Genomic DNA, 20,441 nt, shown 5'->3' on the forward strand with positions numbered 1-20,441 from the left:
TAGCCATTATGATTCACTACTTTTTATGCATTTTTAGTTCATTTAAATTTTAAGAAAACTATTTGGAACATGAATAATCTGACTACGAAAAGGAAACATTTACAAGCCTTTTAATAGTTGAAATCTTTGAATAAATGAAAACTTATTTAGAATCTTCGTACACTAAGATTATTTTTCACTCCGTTGATAAGTTCGAATGAAATTTAGCGGTTACTTTTTTGTTAAAAAATTATTGCTATACGTAATTTACCGGTTAAGGTAGGTTTTGAAGGGATACAAGCTACCAAACGGTACTGTCATTATTATGGAAATGAGAGGGACGTGGATAGATAATTGGATTACTAAACAGAGTTTGGTTTGGATTCCCGGGGACGCCTCTGAACACCCTCAGCTTATTCCAAGCTGTGTGAATTGTCGGGTGCCAGTTCTTCCTGGGAAACTATGGACGGCCCCTACCCTGATGTGTGAATTTCACATGCCGTTGGATTTAGTATCGCACTGGGTCCTCTAGCTAAACCAAACTCTTACCTATCAAACCAACCTTCACGTTGATAATAATGGTTATAAAAATCAATGGCGTTGCTTCAAGAGAGGAATTAAATATTGTAGTAGTAGTTAAAAGAAGGTTCGATCGACAGCTAAGGTCATTTACGCGTATGTAGTTTGGCAAAGTGTCATATGCTTTCTGTTACACCCGTGGACGTTTATACAGTGAGAATTCCGCGGTTATGGGGACATACTGAGTACATGTGGATAATATAGTGGACACCCACGCAGGGCTCTTCTGTTGTTGAACATTCGGGCGTTGTCTATTAGGCGCCACACTACGTTTAACCCCACCCTTCACCATGACAGATTACGCACACACAATGCTAACTCTGCCGTTCATTGGTATGACGCAATATTTAGGAACATTGCTCGTGCCGCTTGCAAGCAGATTTGTTCTAAAAAAATCAACCCGCGTTCAAAGATAACTACCGTTTTTACTGTCGTTAAAAAATGGATAAAGTTCCATTTCTATGCTACAATGTTACATGTGAATTATAATTATGTAACAGATATCCCATCCCACCCAATGAAAAATCTCATCATTTGTATTTCTAAAATAAGCATTAATTGTGAGCGTAGTAACGCCTCTTTCGACTTTATCAACGTGATTACGAGTACGGTTCAACGATAAATTTCCCCTGAAAGAATTAGACATCAACGGTTTCAAAACTTATTATTTTCGCTAGAGAATTCGTAATCAGTTGTTTTAAGACTAGTGACACATGAAGAAGATTCACGAGCAGCATGATTCACCAACAAAATTTCACGGGAATTACACGTACTCAGAATAAAGTGTTGAAACAATTCTATCAAGTTGTTTTACTTGCTGATAAGAATGCCAACTCGCAACTGTGATGTCAATTAGAATCACAATCAAAAAGCATTTATAGCATCACATTTACCATTTTTAGTCATTTTGTTTGGTACTTTACCACATGTCGTAGCATATTCCTTTAAGCCATCCATCCCTTATCATAAAGGCAGAGAAAACCTTCGAAATAAACGTCTCTATTCGAAAATCATATTTGACGAAATACGAACAACTAGAATACAACTGTTTGATTACATGTACACAGTCTTGCACTGTTTCAAAAAATAATTGATATCAGAAATTTCCTCTTTAAATAGTGTACATTCAAATCACACACATCAGCCACCAGAAGGTTAGCTAACAATATTTGTCATTAAACTTTTGAAAATTGCAATGTAGCGAATAAAAGCTGGCCTCGCTAGTAGAAGCTTGTGAAATCACATGCAATGAGACGGGAGCGGGGGTAATTCTTTATTATGTAGTCTATAAGGTCGTAAATAAGTTTGCTATCTGATAAATCTTCAAGACGCACCTTTGGCTGCACGTGCAGAATGCTAACACTCTGATCTTCACCTTAATGCGAGGGTCCTTAGCTTCGAATATGAAAGCTAGCTTACATGAAAATTAGTTTGAACATGTCATGGTTTTTTCCGCTGTAAGATATAGCGTCATGCTGGTATGAAAAGTATTCCCGTAACAATGCATGCGCCCCCAATAGTCCGAGAAAGTTTCAGCTATGTACACGAGTGAACCGATTTGTAAATGATTGAATAATTGCCGAGTTACAAAATGACACTAGTCGAAAATTTCGACGGAATTCAGCATTAAGCAGCATTTTATTTCCGACAAACTCGAATTGTCATACGTCATGTTTTCTATTGTTTCAGGCGTAAATTACATTCTATCTGCATTCAAGTATAAAAAAGTGAAATAGTTGACTCAGGCAAAATAATGCAATGCGATTTTCAATGCATTTTATCTTCTATAAATCACGGCTTATTTGGGTTGAATACCACCATAGTAATCAATCCAATGATTGGTTTGATATACGAGGGCAAAAATTATCTTTAAGCACAACGTAGTGGAAATATTCCAAAATTAGGGTATGAGGGCTCGTTCATTTACCCTTGTTGTAGCTTATGAATCAGTTAAAGCATATTTGTAGTTTGAAAATAGATATTTTCAATGTGAGTTTTCCAACCTTAACTAAACCATTATACACTGCGCCGTGCGCAAATTTACATCGAAAAGCAATGCTGGCACACACATTCTTGTGGAGCTCCCCACATATGTGAATTCAAGCATAGGGAAGAAATCACCGAGCCACGACACATCTTCATCACCGAGACTTCTCTTGGAATTCCGGTCGCCGTACCTAATGATGTCCCGACGGAATTGCTGGAATGAGAGGACCAATAAGCTCTTCAATTCCCCCCGGAGGACGAGCAGACACTCTCGTCGGAAAACACTCTAACGGGCTGACACCGAAGACGTCGAAAATTTATTTATTACCCGCTCCTCCACGTACATATAATATTTATTTTCCGTCCCGTCAAATCTGTACGTCCGACAGCCGTTCCTCTTAGGCATATCTCCGCTCCCTTTTTAAGTGATTGGGGTTACCTAACCCAAACGTCCCCACCCTTCCTTATTTCACGGCCAATGTATCCTTCCCTCCACTTAACGTAAAAAAACGGACAAAGTCCATATAAAATCGGCCGAAGGAGAGGGGGGAATCGGGGCGGGGGGGGGGAGGGAGAAACAATGATTAGAGGAAGTGGTTGCGCAACCATCGCGCCCAACATTGATCTCGACATTCATGGGGAAGATGGGGAGGGGTATGGGAATCTGGCAGAGGAGGGGAAGTTAGAGGGGGGGATGAGAGAGGGGGTTATGAGGGAGGGAATAATGGAAAAAAAGAGAGAAAAGGGTTACGCAACAGGCGTCGTACGTACGACGAGAACTGTCCAAGGAGAAAATGGACGGAGTTCGGGGCTATTTCGCGACGGGATTATGCACAGGAGAGGATGGATCATGTCTAAAGGGTGGCGGAGAGGTGGAACTGCATAGAAGGTGCCAATGATGAGGTGACCCTCGGGCGCGACTCCCTCTTGCCTCCCCGAGCACGTCCAAACTTTCGAATTTACACGAGTATAGAACAGCGCCGGGGCCGTCTCTTGCTAGATCCAACCAAATCACCGCACTCCATAGGCCTTCACATCACGTAAAGGTATTCCTTTACTACTCCTAATGGATAATGGAGTTAATGAGTAAAACAATATATCCATATTAAAAGAGTTTGTAATTTTCCACATCGAACAAATCCACGAAGTGAAGTCTGAAGGTGTAAAGTACAAAACAATATATGTATACTCACTACGGTTTCAAGATTCACTTCGTTGAAGTATTTGATAATCATATTAAACAGTATAGTATTATATCCCTTGTTTTTTTTTAATGATTCAGCGCGACACACTTTAAATTTTCACAATTAAAAGGATAACTTTGTAAGAAACCTTACTTCTAGTCTTCTGTATACCTATCCCGGGAATATACTATATAACATCCGTTGGGGGTAGTGGGAGTGGCGAAAGTATTTTACAAATTTTTCAAGATATCTCATACATAATAATTAAAACAAGAAGGGTGTAAGAAATATTTTCGAATCTTCATACCTGCCCCAGGAATTCACAGTATCAGAGGGGGAGAGTAAAAAGGGAGGGAGAAGACGACAGGTCGTGAAAATGTTTGCCAACGACAGAACACGGCAAGGAGCTCGCTTACCTTACCATTTAGAATGACCTCATGATGAATAAAACATGTCGCCATAGGAACGCCAACGCTGCAACGTTTGTATGAAAAACGTAGTATACGTACATGTTAGTATGAATAAATCAATGAAATGCTAAATGTTGGAATAATCGTGTTCGATGTTTACCTTCGAGGTTCTATGTTGATGCAACTTTTATAAGGGCGAAGGACCACGTAATTTAAAATAATCTCCAGTCAGCATACTGAAAAGAGAATGATATTCTTATTCAATCAAGACGGTGGCATAAAGAATATTTTATTGCACTCGTGAAAATAAAATCATAATTCTAAAATGTACCCAATAGCATACGGACTAATAACATAACATTGACGCTAATCCACCGCAACATCATAATAATATACGAAGCGCTGCAAAATTTTTCCGTAGCAAAATGCTTTCGTAATAAATATTTATATACTCTTTCCTTAAAGAAGCACGACAGAATGGGGACACTTAGGATGCAATAAAATCGGTTCGGAGGCTTCGAAAATAAGGGTTAGTTTCACGGACCCTGAGTTTCAAATTTTCTTCCCTATAAAAGGAGTTTCAGCTCGATAAACTGCAATCGCCAGCCAAAAGTGTCCACAATATGGGAATGTATGATCAAAAAAATAAATAAATGTCAATCAAGTAATTCTGGCTCGTCGCCATTTCGAGATAAGCATCAGTCGTTTGCGTCTGTCGGAAACCCGAATGTGTGCCGAGTCTTACCGAGATCCCAGTAACAACGTTTATTAGATCGTAAAGAGGCATATCTGCTCTGGTCCTGACAATAAAATTCCAATAAGGAGAGAACCGGTAATAATTTAATTCACTGGAATTCAAAATATGCTTAAAGGTGAAGAATTCTCCGTTTTGTCGAAGGAATTTCTACAAACTAAATGAATATGCAAATGAAGTTCAGCGGGAATTAATGGAAGCTACGAACATGAAGGTGTTGTACTGATATAAGAGGAAAACGCTGGAATTGGTGATTTCCTTCGCTTACCTTATATAAGATATCACGAGGAATAGGAGAAGCACAGAGAACATCAATTGCAGAATAGCCTACTTAAAGAAGACTTTTGTGATGGAGATATCATCAACGGTATCAAATAAATCGTCTGATCGCAGGAAAATAATAAACTTTATACAGTTCAAGAATCAGAAGCGTGGACATTTGAGAGAGTTGATCCAATATCGCTGGAAGCCTTCTAAACGGTGTAGCAGTTGTCTTAATAAAACCAATGTGATAGTAAAACGAGGGTTGAGACAGAAGGCAGTAGAGTAATTGACGATAAGGCGATAGGAAACACGCTACGTTAAAGAGAAAGCATAGGCTAGACTCACAACGAGGCATAAAAAACGTGCTAAGAGTGTATCAATATTATCGATAATCTACTGGTTAAGGCAGGCTTTGGACGGACACAACTAACCAAGCTATCAAATGGTACAGTGACAACTTTCTTGTCTCCCAATAAAACACAACCCAAATCCAACAATACAGCAAGCCTTTCTTCAATTCAGCAAACTTCCTTCCGTCATTCCGTCCAACAACCCTATCCCATTTCTACCCCTTCCTCGTTTGCCCTCTTTTAAAGTCTTTTACACTCTCCCCTCATTTACAGTCTTCAACATCTCATTGCTAATCAAATTACAATCACACCATCCATCTTTCCTACCTCTTTTTGGTTTCTCCTAACAACCCTCTCTCCTTTCTCACTAGCTAGTCTAGCACTTCCCCGTTTATTTTCTTTTCAGTCCACTTTATCTTTTCCATCCTTTCCACATTCACATCACAAAAGTCTCCAATCCTATCAAAGCCTATCATCCTGCTTCAATAGCCATGTCCCGTGAGGAGAGTAAAGGAAGGAAACAGAAGTAAGGCATTCAGGAATACCAAAGGTGAAATCAATCAACCAAGTTTTTTTGCCTTCTTAAAGGTACGTTTTGGACGGTTCTTAAAAGACTATTATTTTCTAACAATGAGCATTGCAAATACTTCCTCTTCCTTTCTTCGTAACTTCTACCTACTTTCAAGTTGTCTAAACATTTCCATTCCCGTCTTCTACTCCACTTTCCCAGAGTTCCCTTCAACACATCACTACCTTTCAATATTTCCTCCATTCTTATTTTCCTGATTTCCCCTAGTAACTTATCTTCGCCCTCGCTGTTTAAAACTTCAGTTTTTGTCTGAATTTCCCGATTCGTCCTCATTTTCTTCTCCAATAACCGCCACACCCACAACTCAAAAGCCACTTTATTTACCCTCATCTCATTGCCTCAAAGACTACGTCTCATATCCATAAAGCACTACGCTCAATATTTAAGTCTTCAATATCCTTTTCTTCACATTTTTACCCAATGTTCCCGTCTTCAATTCTCTCTTCATTTGCAAATGCCTCTCTCGTAACGCAATTCTTCTCCCAATGCCCTAATTACAAGGCTGCTTTTCCTCTAAAATACTGTCTATACACATGAACTGCTCCACCTCCGCTAGTTTATTCTCTCTCATTAATATTTAACTTAACTTCCCTGCGCCACGAAAACTTAAAGGAGAAATGCCTAGCAATAGTATTAACTATTAAAATCACATGTGGTCGTCATAGTATTTTAGTAATAAAATACTTATTCAACAACTAATTTCGTAATTTGAAGTGCATTATCTCGTCATTCGCATTACATATTTATTTGGCTTTTAGAAACTTCTCCCAGTGTCATTACGGACTTCATGAATTCGTAAACCAATGGCCCAGTAATATTTCTAAAATATAGCTAGATAATAATTTGAATGAAAACTTTATGGAACCAATTAGTACAGCAGTAAAAAATTTCTAACCATGCTATAAATCAGGTAATTCTACGGAACGACAAACTTAGTTCCTGTTTCCTCCCATTATTGGATCCATAGAGCCTTTTCTCTGACACTCTTTACTGCCACATTGCCTCTTCCTTCACAGATTTTCGTCGAAAATTCCCCATTTTGCACGTTTCCTCTTCGATTTGATGATTTTCCAATCTCATAGTTGTTACCAAACTCCGAGAGAGGTCCCTTATGCAAATTTCGCAGCGTGAATTCCGTAAAAAGAGCATACGTTCATTAGAAACTATGTGACGTGCGCAACGCCAAATCGATGCAAGAATTTGGAACACGGTTGAAGCGGGTTACCTATGTTGAAGAAAAAATGCAATCACATAAAAAATCTTAATGGTATCTGAAATTCATTTAATCTTAGAAATTTTGACATTGTTGACAGTGTTAAATTGTTGAAATCTCTAGAAATGATGTCTCTCAAATAGGTAAGACACATTTCATCCCGCCAAACGCAATCTTATTTCAGAGTTTGCACGTTTGAAACCCGGTTATTGCTTCCACTGTGTAATTATATTGACCTACTCCGATTCTAGTTGCTTGCAAACAAAAGAAATAGTACATGCAATCAACTTTTTATACTATAATATACATTTAGACTTCCCTGAAGCATGAACTCAAATAAGGCACGGGCTACAGATACACATCGATGAGAAAATGAGCAAAATTTAGATTCATAAATAGTAAATGGTAAAGAACTATTTTTATTCTTGAATAGAAGAAATCAATTTAAACATTACGATAGGTTATCAGCAGTAAAGTACCACTTAAAATATTTGAGCAAGTTTTGGCGAGAGACCTGAGTTATAATTCAATTTCAGTTTTGAAGTGAGTCAAAAAAGTCAACGTCGGCAGTAAATTCTACACAACTCTTGTGAAATTGAGTTCAAATGGAAAGGGATCCAAAATTAATATGATCTCATAAAACAGGGCTTCGAAATTTTGCTTTTTCATTCGATTTTGACCTTGCTCATGTTGAATTTCGGTGTTTTAGCTCGATTCTGTGTGCTTTGAATATATGAGATGTTCAGACAGTAGAGCTGTGTGTTATTACAATAAACCCGCCAATGCACAGGCGGAGAACAACGGAGGACATGACGAATAGTCGAAAAATATGGAAAATATAACTTTTACTTCACTTTTTCGCGATGAAATAAATGCAATATAACCGAAAAACTTTATTTTTCATGAAGTCCCTCGAGTTTGAACTTTTTTATTAAGCTTTTTATTTTCCTTACAAAGGTTTTTAACGATAATCACGTATTCGATGTGTTGCCTCCAGCGTAACTTTATGGAATTTGCATACAATATTGAAATGAAATTATTGACTTGGTAATTTCACAATTTATTTAAAAAAACGTACCGGGTTTCGACTTCCAACGTCAACATCAGGTGGTGATGACGTTCAGCGTCGAAACCTCGATCGTGTTTTTAAATAAAGTGCGTGGAATTTCAAAGTCAATAATTTAATTTCATTTCAATTAATCGCGTATTTGTAAGTCCTCTGTTCCTTATACACGTACTCCAAGACAACTTCAGAACATTTGAGCCACTGGTCAGTACCGTTTAGATAGGGGAAGTAGTGGATTACAATGTTTGTAGTTAAGCTAGTGAGCAAGTTGAAAATTCTAATGGAATACAATTATTTACTATTGAATCTAAAATAATCAGGGCAACGAGTCCCGAAAATTATTTCGTCCCGCACACACCATGAGCCCAAATCCCTTGATATCTTGCTTGCCTTCACCTGCTAAGTACCCTGTCCCGCCTCTTCAAATTTCCCCATGACTAATTACAGTGAAAGCTTCCCCAGCTGTCATATCCATAACTTATTTGTCACGAAAGATAACGGCAAAATAATTGTGATTCCCTCGGCAATCATTGTTTTCTACGTGTGAAAGCAATGAACCATTTACATTTTAATGAGTTCAAGGCGACGCTTAAGAAACGATAGGCTCATATTCCCAAGAGTCTACAGTCTGATTATCTAATGAGAATGAGATGAGGACAATTGTCCTTTCATAAAAAAAGACATGGAGGTAGCAGTGCCAGGCGAAGAGCCGAAGTGCCAGACGCGTTCTGGGTTGGTTCCGAATAAACCCTTGGTGTTACTCCAAAAAATACAGAGCAAAATATCATTAAATTATCTCAGCCATGGCTTTATTGTTGTTAGTGTCTGTCGGTCTATGCAAGGTTTTAAATTTGAAGACAAAGGACTGCTACACTTCCAAGCTTCGCTAACACGGAACTAAATAATACGCACACCGTAACAACCAACATTACCATTAACCAGTTTTTCTCGTATTTTTACGGGGGCCAAGGTAGTTCAGGGGTAGAGCGTTGGACTGCTGACCGGAGGGCCCGGGTTCTCGCAAGCCTCTCGGGGCACCCTCAGCTCCACCCAAGCTTTGTGATTTTTCGGGTACCATTTCTGGAAAACCATAGCCGGCACAGGGCTTAGTACTTAGTGAACTCTACCATCACCTACCAAACCAACCTTACGGTTGATCACTGTGTTTATTTTTTATATTTCTATCTTCATTCGTCCAAGATAACTATTTTGACTTTCCCCTACCTTGTTTATCTAACATAAACGTCTCTATTAGTTTTAATACTACATATATGGCCTCACAATTAACGAGGAAATACTAGGCATGGTGGAGGAGGAGAGAGCGTTGTAGGGAGAAATCCAAAGGAGGCAAGAAAGATGGATGCTGAGCATTTTGATTTGGGATGGAATACTAAAGACTGTGATGGAGGGATGGACGTTAGGCAAGCGAGGAAGGGGAGGTTATGAGAGGCATGTTGGATAAATGAAAGCAGATAGAATCTACGCGTAATTGAAACTTTATTATACGGTGGGGTGTCAGTTTATGTCATTTATGTCGAGGCTAAAAATGTAAGGGTGTTACATTTATGTACTTCCTAAACTTCTCTCAAACCGTACGAGACGTAGACTATCAAATAATAATATTACCTCTCAGTATCTGCTATGTCCACTTGCGTTCCATTCATCTCACTTTTACCGTCCTCCAGAACTATGCACTTCTCAAAAAATATTACAATCTACACTTATCCTCTTTCCTCAACGACCAAATATCGGGTATATAATAAACTGACGATCTATATCAAATTTTTACTTAATGTTCTTAACATTTATACTTAAGGTTCCTATCATCAACTCCACCTCTATGTAAAAGTAATTTTTCCAGCATGCGATGGCAGAAGTGTTGCTTACCCGGGCACCGAAAACTTCGTGGACCGAGAAGTGCGCTGAAAAAATATGACGAATGTGATAGACTGAGGTCAGAAGGGCAGTGAGTCATAAAGATAAAGCTGAATTTAGGAAAAATGAAGAAAGAAAAGTGTTTCAAGCCTATAGTTCCACGATCAAAGAAAATATTTTTAGTTGAGGTCTTTTTCGTTCAATTTTAGGAACTGTAACGGATCTAAATCGACGAATTAAGTTAATTATTTGCGTTTTTATTTGGCTAATACTGGATGTGGTTTCCCTTGCCATATTTTGTCCTAGAGAAAATTCATGCCATATACCAAACGTATTCAACAATTTACCAATTCTCTCTGAAATATTTGAGATTCGGATTTGTGGAGAAGGCTCTGATTTCTCATTGCTATTGCTGTTTTAATCGTCGAAAGCATTGTCTATTGAAATTTATTTTAAAAGACTCGTTAGCTGCATTCTGATTCGCTAACTATCACATACTCACTTGTATTCACACGACTGGTAATTTCATGATAGGTAATTTTTTACCTGTCACTTTCTCGGTTACGTTCACTTATTCGCAAGGCTACGTTTAAAATGTACTTATATCAAGCTTAAATTTGCGTGTACAATAGAGAGACATTAAAATGGTTCTTAGATTTAAAGAAAAGAGTAAGATATACGGAAAAAGTTTGGCATTGGTTATCCCGGGACCATCTTGACATTGCGCGTTACTTGGGATTGACGAACCTGCCTTTTTTCCTTACAGCGTCCAAACGTTTAGAATGTTTTCGTATTTTTTGATTTGTAATTTATTTTATCTGACACAATTTTCAATCAAACAACCCCTGCGTAGCGATATGTTACAATATTACTTATAGAATGAATAGTTACTCCCAGCCCTGCTGTCGCCTTGAATGTTACCGCTGAACATGGATGGAAAATCTACATTTATTCTCATTACAACGAAATTCGGTGCTGGGGGGTCAGCTAGCTAACGACAGGAAACACAAATACGACATTTATATGATTGATATAACTTTTGTAATAAAATGACTTTCATTTTTCCATAATAGTTGCTCCCGAATATGGGCATGCGCACGCTTTATATAAATATAAATATATATATATATATATATATATATATATATATATACACACACATACATATACATATATATATACATATATATACATATACATATATAATTACTGAACGGATAAATATACAACCGAACAAGTGTGATCGGTTAGTTTAAGGGATACGAATTTCTAAGCGACATGTTCTACATATACATCAAATTAAAAATGAGCATAAATACCGAATCCCTATGGAAGACATGATCCTTCATTGAAGATTAGAGAGATAGACTGTAGAATAAGAATTGATTCGGATACACAAGGGAGGGAAAAAAGAGACTCCACCTACAGTTGGAGAAGGGTAGGTTTGCAGGAGAAAGCTCCGGGGAGAGTAGGCGGTTGACTCAATTCGCTTGTACGCATAGTTACACAGGCGTATGGCTTGAAGCAGAAACCCGAGAAGCGGTGACGAAAAGCATCCTCCAAGCATCGCATCCTCACTCGAAACCGATCCGCGGCTATTTCAGCCCTGAAGAGCATTAAGGAGGGATATTGATCCTTATTACGCTCCTTCTCTTAACGTTCGAGGGTCTTGAGAGATCGCAATAAGGCAGGTCCTCAGGTCTCAATCGCTTTTGAAGTTCCATCGAACTGCCCATGTGTGTGTGTGTGTTTGTGTGTGATTGTGTATATATGTATTTATTTCATCTATGCATGAATCTATGTATATATACATACACATACACATACATTCAAACACGAAATCCCGCCAAACGGCGAACAAATACTCATTCTCATAGAAATAGATCCAAGGAAAAGGGATAGGAACACATATAAAGGACGAACACAGTAGATGTGGGGAAGGCGGAATCAGGCAGATCAAGAGTGTAAAAATATTTCCTAGACCGGGACTTGAACTCCGGATCTTTCCCCTTGCCGGGAGGATGCTCTTAACCACTTGAGCTATCCAGGAAACGTAATTTACACTGACGGACATTTTTTGTATATATATATATATATATATACTCATACATACAGAAACAGATATAATGAAAAGGGATAGGAACACATACTACCTTGATCAAAAATTTCCCGGAATTTATTCAGAAAATTAAAAATACAAGTTTATTCATCTAAATCTATATTGTCCCCTTCAAAGTAATCCCCATCGACTGCAACACACTTATGCCAGCGCTTGATCCAATCCTCGAAACATTTTTTATATTCGGTTTTCGGTATGTCCATCAGTGCTTCCTGCGATTTTTCCATTACTTCCTCTCGGCTGCTAAAACGCGTTCCCCGTAATGGTTTTTTAACTCGATTGAACAGAAAGAAGTCACAGGGAGCCAAATCAGGTGAATTCGGTGGCTGTTGGATGGTATTTGTTGCATTTTTCGTCAAAAAATTACGAATAATGATAGCACTGTGCGACGGTGCGTTATCATGGTGCAAAATCCACGAGTTTTCTGCCCACATTTCTGGTCTCTTTCGGCGAATTGCTTCACGCAAACGTCTCATAACGCCCAAATAATACTCTTTGTTTACTGTCTGGCCTTCTGGCAAAAATTTATGATGCACTACACCGTTGTAATCCATGAAAACCGTCAGCATTGCCTTCTTTTTTGACTGAAAACGACGTGGTTTTTTTGGTCTCGGCTCATTTGGTGAACGCCATTCACTTGCCTGATGTCTGGATTGCGTGTCGTACTCATAAACCCACGTCTCGTCTCCAGTAATGATCCTTTTGATGAATGTGGGATCGGATTCAGCCTCGCAAATCATGTCTTTTGCGACGTCAACACGGTCTCTTTTTTGCATGAAATTGAGGTCTTTTGGCACCAACTTTGCTGCTACACGACGGAAACCCAAATCATTAACCACAATGTCTTGGGCGGATCCATAGGCAATGTTCAAGTCCTCCGCTATTTCTCTGATGGTTAATTTGCGGTTATTGACCAACATTTCTTTTACTTTATCAATTTTTTCACCGACTTTCGATGTCGATGGTCTGCCACTGCGTTCATCATCTTCGATTGACTCACGACCACTTCTGAACCGCTCGTGCCACTGGTAAACGACCGTTTTTTTTAGAGAATCGTTGCCGAAACACTTTTCCAACATTTCCAACGTCCGTGCGCCACTAAATCCGTTTTTTACGCAAAATTTAATACAAGTTCGTTGTTGCAAATTTAAATCCATTTCTGAAATTGTAAAAAATCGCCAACACACACAGAGATAGATGTACTCTTGGCTACGTAACTTTTGCAAATGTCAAGTTATGACACTAAGATTTAAAGGGAATATCAACAACAGATGTACCAATTTAACAAAAAAACAGAACTCAAATCGGAACGATGGGAGCGCCACACGGTGGTTATTCCGGGAACTTTTTGATCAAGGTAGTATAAAGGACGAACACACGGGATTTCGTGTTTGAATGTATATATATATATATATATATATATATATATATATATATATATATATATATATATATATATATATATATATATATATTTATATATATATATAGAAACAGATATAAGGAAAAGGGATAGGAACACATATAAAGGACGAACACAATAAAGGTGGGGAAGGCGGAATCGAACGGATCACAAGAGTACGAGGATAGTCAATTTACCCTGAGATCCGTGGGTCTAATATGTCGCCAAGCGCCCCGATTCTTTCAGCCAAGAGATGGCGTCAGGGGGCTGTTTCACCCACCAAAGGAGAAATAGACAATACACAAGGAAAGGAAAGGACAGTGGGTTAGAATTCATACAACATCATACAGGAAAGGAACAGTGCGTTTCGTGGCACGCATAGCCAGAAGAAAGAGATGAGCCACATTGGCCAAATACACATTCAAACACGAAATCCCGCCAAACGGCGAATAAATACTCATATATACAGAAACAGATTCTTTTGTGCACTGTTCCTTTCCTGTATGATGTTGTATGAATTCTAACCCACTGTCCTTTCCTTTCCTTGTGTATTGTCTATTTCTCCTTTGGTGGGTGAAACAGCCCCCTGACGCCATCTCTTGGCTGAAAGAATCGGGGCGCTTGGCGACATATTAGACCCACGGATCTCAGGGTAAATTGACTATCCTCGATAGCTCAAGTGGTTAAGAGCATCCGCCCGGCAAGTGGAAAGATCCGGTGTTCGAGTCCCGGTTGAGGAAATATTTTTACTCTTGTGATCCGTTCGATTCCGCCTTCCCCACCTTTATTGTGTTCGTCCTTTATATGTGTTCCTATCCCTTTTCCTTATATCTGTTTCTGTATATATGAGTATTTATTCGCCGTTTGGCGGGATTTCGTGTTTGAATGTGTATATATATATATATATATATATATATATATATATATATATATATATATATATATATATATATGTATATATATATATATACATATATATATATATATATACATATATATATATATATATATACATATATATATATATATATACATATATATACATATATATATATACGTCGTCATAAATAAAAGCCATCGAAACGTCAAAACTACGTATGTTAGTGTCCTTACTTTGTGTTTCTGTGTTTTAAAAATGTGTCAATGTTTCCATATACACATACATATCCATATATACACACATACACGTACAAACGATTTCTAAGGCGGGCCTCGCGTACCTCGGTAGGACATAGAATGACGCAGTTGAGGCGCGGCACGAATTGCTCTACTTAAAATTGGCCCTCTACCTCATATAGTCGACCATCAATCTCCAATCGTGCGATTAATTTGAACTTTTCTAATTCTTTGCGGAAATTATATCAATTAAAAACTTAGGAAGTGCCTTGAAATATCACATACCCGATCATGGTCGATGAGCCATCAAGAAGTATAACGAAAAATCACAACCTACGGCATGACCTTCAAAATAATCACAATGCTAGGCGTTGTGTTTATTCTTTATACAATGTCATTATGTCCTTGTATAATGACAAAACGTTTCAGGTTTTTCATACTGTTTAAACAAATGTTTTAATTAGGATACATACCAACTTTCCAATAAAATTAGAAAACACTAGCACTAGTATTCGTTCAGCAGGAATCCCAATTTTAAACAAAAGCAGGTGACTTTTCATTTTCAGCGAATTTTCCTCAGAAAAAAATGTTGCTTTAGTTGAAATGTTCCGCTTCCGTTAAGTTCTTCTGGGTACCCTAGATACAGTGACTAGATCATTCATCATCTATGTTGTTTAAGTATAGTGCCGAGAAAAAAATTCCAGCTGGATATAAAATTTTCGAATTTACATACTCCGACACATATTAATATTATCATAATCATTGATATTTATTAATCGATGAAATTTTGACGAATCACCATCCCGAGAGAATATTTGTCAATATGAGCAGAAAAAGAAGAAATTTTCACTCGAATTGTTTCACAAATCGGCGACACTTTCACTCGCAGTTCATTGCATATGGTCACACGAAAAGGCTTTGGCGATTAAAACTATGCCAACAATGAGAAATCTTATTCGGCCGCAAAAGAGGATAATAGACTGTGCAAAATGAACACCCGTAAACGCACTAGGTGTTCCCATCACGGAGTCATGACACATCATCTTCAGTACCCTTGAGACATCCTTCCGCTAACCATTGACACTTAAGTACATAGGCAAAGAATTGCCATTATTATCAGTATTTAAATCCTAAGATTTTTTTACTCGTGCCTTCGATTCTATGCACCATCTAATGATATGCATTTTAATCTTGATGCACCTGCTTACAGTAGGCAGTTTTTTTAGGCAATCCTGTAATCATCATCATTAGTCGTACAGGGTCGCACCCAAAAGTGAAAGGACTGATTTTTTTACAAGAATTTTATTTACGATATACTTACATCGACTTAATAATTTTCAAAGTATGCTCCTTGAGCTGCTACACACTTAGTATAACGTTGCTCCCATTCCCCGTACGCCCGCTGGAAATTTTCTTTGGGAGTGCCGTTGATGACCCTCGTCGAAGCCTCTTGAACGGCCTTTATCGAGTCAAAACGTCGTCCCTTGAGCTGTCTTTTCATCAGGGGGAAGAAGAAGAAGTCCGGTGGTGCCAGATCGGGAGAATAGGGCGGGTGCGGCAACGTGGCAAAGCCGTATTTGGCCACGAGCTGTCGGTCGACACTCAGAATTTTCGGCACCATCTTGGCGCACACCTTGCGCATGGCCAAATCCTGTGAAATAATGCGTTGGACGTTGGATGCAGACAGACCCAACTGGTCTGCAATTTCTTCACTGGTTAAGCGTCGGTCTGTGTTCAGCAGTGCCCTCACTCTGTCCACATTCGTGTCGGTTCTTGCCGTCGACGGCCGTCCGGAGCGATGGTCGTCTTACACGAGCTCCCTACCCTCTTTAAACAACTTGTGCCACTCAAATACTGTGGAACGGCTTAAGGCAGTGTCCCCATAAGCCTGCTTGATCATATCGAGGGTCTCAGTTGCCGTCTTCCCGAGTTTTGCACAAAACTTCACGGAATAACGTTGCTCTAAATTCAGATTTATTTTGTTTTTCGACGCGGATAAAAAACTTGCTTCACTAAAAACGGTGTCCTCACTCAACGACAGCCCGCAGGCGACTGAGATTGGTGTCGGTCTGTTGCTAAGAGCCCCCTCCACCTTACCCTGCCAGACAGAGCCCCCTCCACCGCTCCGTTCGCGCCAGAGAAAATCAGTCCTACCACTTTTGGGTGCGACCCTGTATTTCAATTGATTGGTGAAGATTGGCCGAAGATTGGTGTGCCGCAGCCCATTCTTCTTTATTCAGGGTTGATTCCCCCTTACCTCGTGATGAATTTATCTTTCACCTCCTTAATATGTTCTACGCACTTGTCTCTCAGTTTTCCTCATGGCATCTTCCCTCCAATGCTCCCTATTTTTAAATTCCCAACTAATCCGTCTGACTCAAGGCGTGTCTGATCCATCTAGCTATTGGAGTTCTCGATGTGGTCCTTTCCTCTTCGGCACTTCTAAAAACTTCCTCATTCCTTACTTGTCTGTCCACTTAATCTTCAGCATTATTGTTTCAAAGGCTTCTATTCCCCCCTCCGCTGCTCTACTTTTCTAAATGTCCATGTCTCTGATTTGTAAATTGTCCTGCTCTATACGAACATTTTTATGAACTGGTAGCAACTTCAGGTTCTTTGAACGCAAATGATCTCTTCCTCGTGAACACCTTAGCTGAGCAACTCTTCGCTTGATGTCGTCCCATCTTCTTCCGTCCCAAGTTATACTGCTTCCCAGGTAGATGAAGGATTTCACTTGCTCTAGTGTCACTCCACGATTTATGATATCTGCTTTTGGCTCGTCCTATCCACACGCAAGGATTTTAGATTCCTTCTTATTGATGCTCAAAATATATATAGTGTTTGGTTCATAGCGTTTAGAGTTGCTCGCAGGTCCTCCCGCGTTTCTGCTGCGTGTACTACTGATATGTCATCTGCGAACCGAAGCATATTAATTTCTTCTCCATTAACTTGATCCCTTTGATGTACAATTATTGTACTTCTATTGTCCCAGATATACGCTGAATAGTACCCGCGACAGGTTGCATCCTTCTTTATCTCATTTCTTTATTTTGGCTTTTATTTTCCTTTCGTTTTTCATTTGAATGTTTGTTACCTGATTATTTCAGAAGCGATGGATTATTCTTCTGCCGTTACAATCCATTCCAAGGGATTTTAGCATACTGTGAAGTTTTTTTACATAATGGCATATAATAATATTGTTATGTCTTGTTTCGAAGGAGCAAGCAAAAATCAGTTTAACACAGTCTATGACTGTGATGGGATAGAACTAAATGAATATGCGGATAATTTTTATAACCCAGCGATTTTATTGTTTTTAGCGTGAGGATAATAACCAACCACAGCAGTCAACGTGGAGATTGGCCTGATAGGTAGGTAGGGTAGACTTAACTTCGTACTAAGCCATGGAGCGCGTGAAATTCACTATTAGAGGTAAAGGAGGGGGGAGTTCCTTGGCCAAGAGAATCTGGTACCGGAAAAACCACACAGCTTGAATAAACCTGGGGTCGATCTAAAATCCCCGGAAAATCGATCTCAGGACCCCTCGGGTCAGCAGCCAAACGCTCTAATCACTATATTACCACACTCATGGAAAGAAAATAATGTACATCTGAAAATTTGTCCATTACTCAGACAACAAACGAAAAAGCCTCCATCAACATCCAGTCTACAATTCAATTTACTATCCATTCCACCTCTTAAACGGCAGACTGCAATTAACGCATAAAAAATTTACAACTACTAGTTTATTTTTGACACTTGGCTGAAATTCCTTAGACTAGTTCAGTTCAAGAGACTCGGAAAGCATGAAAAAAATGTTTTAACAATCATGGGGCATATTAAGTGTTGGATTTTAAATATTTTTATTTTGCCTTCTAATACTGTTTTAGAATTTACAATTAATGATTATTTTTATTGCTACCCCAGGATATCATAAAGTTTTGACCGATTTTTTGATTTTACCCCAAATCATATTCTTTCAAAATGTAATCAAAACTATTTTTGGTGTTTATTATTGGCATTATCTTCCAAGAATTTAGTCTAGTCAGTGGTTGATGTTGTTCTCAGTTAATTCATAATTCAGTACCGCCGCAATGCCAAGAAAAATTAATACTTGCCAATATATATACACGAGAATTTTGTTTCATGTACATTGCAAAACAAAACCAACACCCCAAAATGATATTCAACAGTAAAATATTGTCTTGAGATAAAGATATCACTCTATGTTCTACATAAAACTAAAATTTAACTAGTAAAAACACAATCTTGCAAGTGAAGGGTACATTTTCAATGAATTGCAGCAAGTCGCTTCTGATCTCGTGACACCTTTAGCGTTGGTACGAACTAGGTGGGTAACATGATCTCCTGAATTGACGACGGACGCACGTTTTAGTAATAAGGGGATCGGCGTCTCGTGTTGGACAATAAGACACCATTGAGGAAACCAGGAAAGGTGGGAATTGAGCTCGTGACCTGCCATTTCGACGGTCATAAAATATAGGGAGGGGTCGACAAGCTGCGGTACGACATTCGGCTTGCGAGGAGGGAATCGATTGCAGGTCAACGCGGACACATTAACGGGAACATTCCCGGAATCAACGGCTGAGAATATCCGTCATTGAATCTTCTTTTCAACTCATAATCAGTCTGAATGACCTCACGAACTACATACGTGCGTCTTCTCTGAGGACTCGAGCGCTACATGTGCCAACCGTGGATATATATTTTTATTATTGGTACTCTACCTGTTAACGCAGATTTTGGATGGACACAGACTATACAACGGTACAAATATACATTTCCTCTTCAAACAAAACAAAAGCTAACACCCGACACTAAAATAAGCCTTTCTTCAATTCCGCATATTTCCACCTCCCTTCATTTCCTCCAAGACACCTACCCTGTTCCTTCCCCTTCCTTGCTTGGCTATCGTACTCCCCTCTATTACCCTTCATATATTCATATTATCCAAAGCTTACTTTACCATAACCATACCCATAACGTTATCACTTATATACAGGTAATCCTTACTCGGCATCCATGTCATCAATTCCCTCCTCATTGTGTAAACTTCTTTGACCAACGCAATCCCTCTTCCTATACCCATACTACTTCAACCATTTTGGTTCAAAACATTTTAGAGATAGGCAAACTGTTCCATTTCCTCTAACTATGAAGTCGTATTCATAACATAACCTAATATTTTAGCCTATCTTTTCTCCTTCATGCAAACTGCATACTCTTTGATTTGTTTATATGGATTCTAATACATCCCTATCGCACTGGCTTTTCAGTGAGCTCAGCAATGCTTGTAACCCCTTAGCTGATTGGCTAAGCAAGGCTTGATCATCCGCGTGTGTGTGTATACATATACATATATATAATATATTATATATATATATATATATATATATATATATATATATATATATATATATATATATATATATATATATATATATATATATATATACACATACATATATATCCCTCCCATGGACTACAACCTAGACGTAGTGGTAGGGCTTGCCCGTTCCGATGACCCCTAGATC

This window comes from Hetaerina americana, unplaced genomic scaffold (genome assembly GCF_022747635.1).
Source record: "Hetaerina americana unplaced genomic scaffold, ioHetAmer1.1.p SCAF_15, whole genome shotgun sequence".
Taxonomy (NCBI): Eukaryota; Metazoa; Arthropoda; class Insecta; order Odonata; family Calopterygidae; genus Hetaerina; species Hetaerina americana.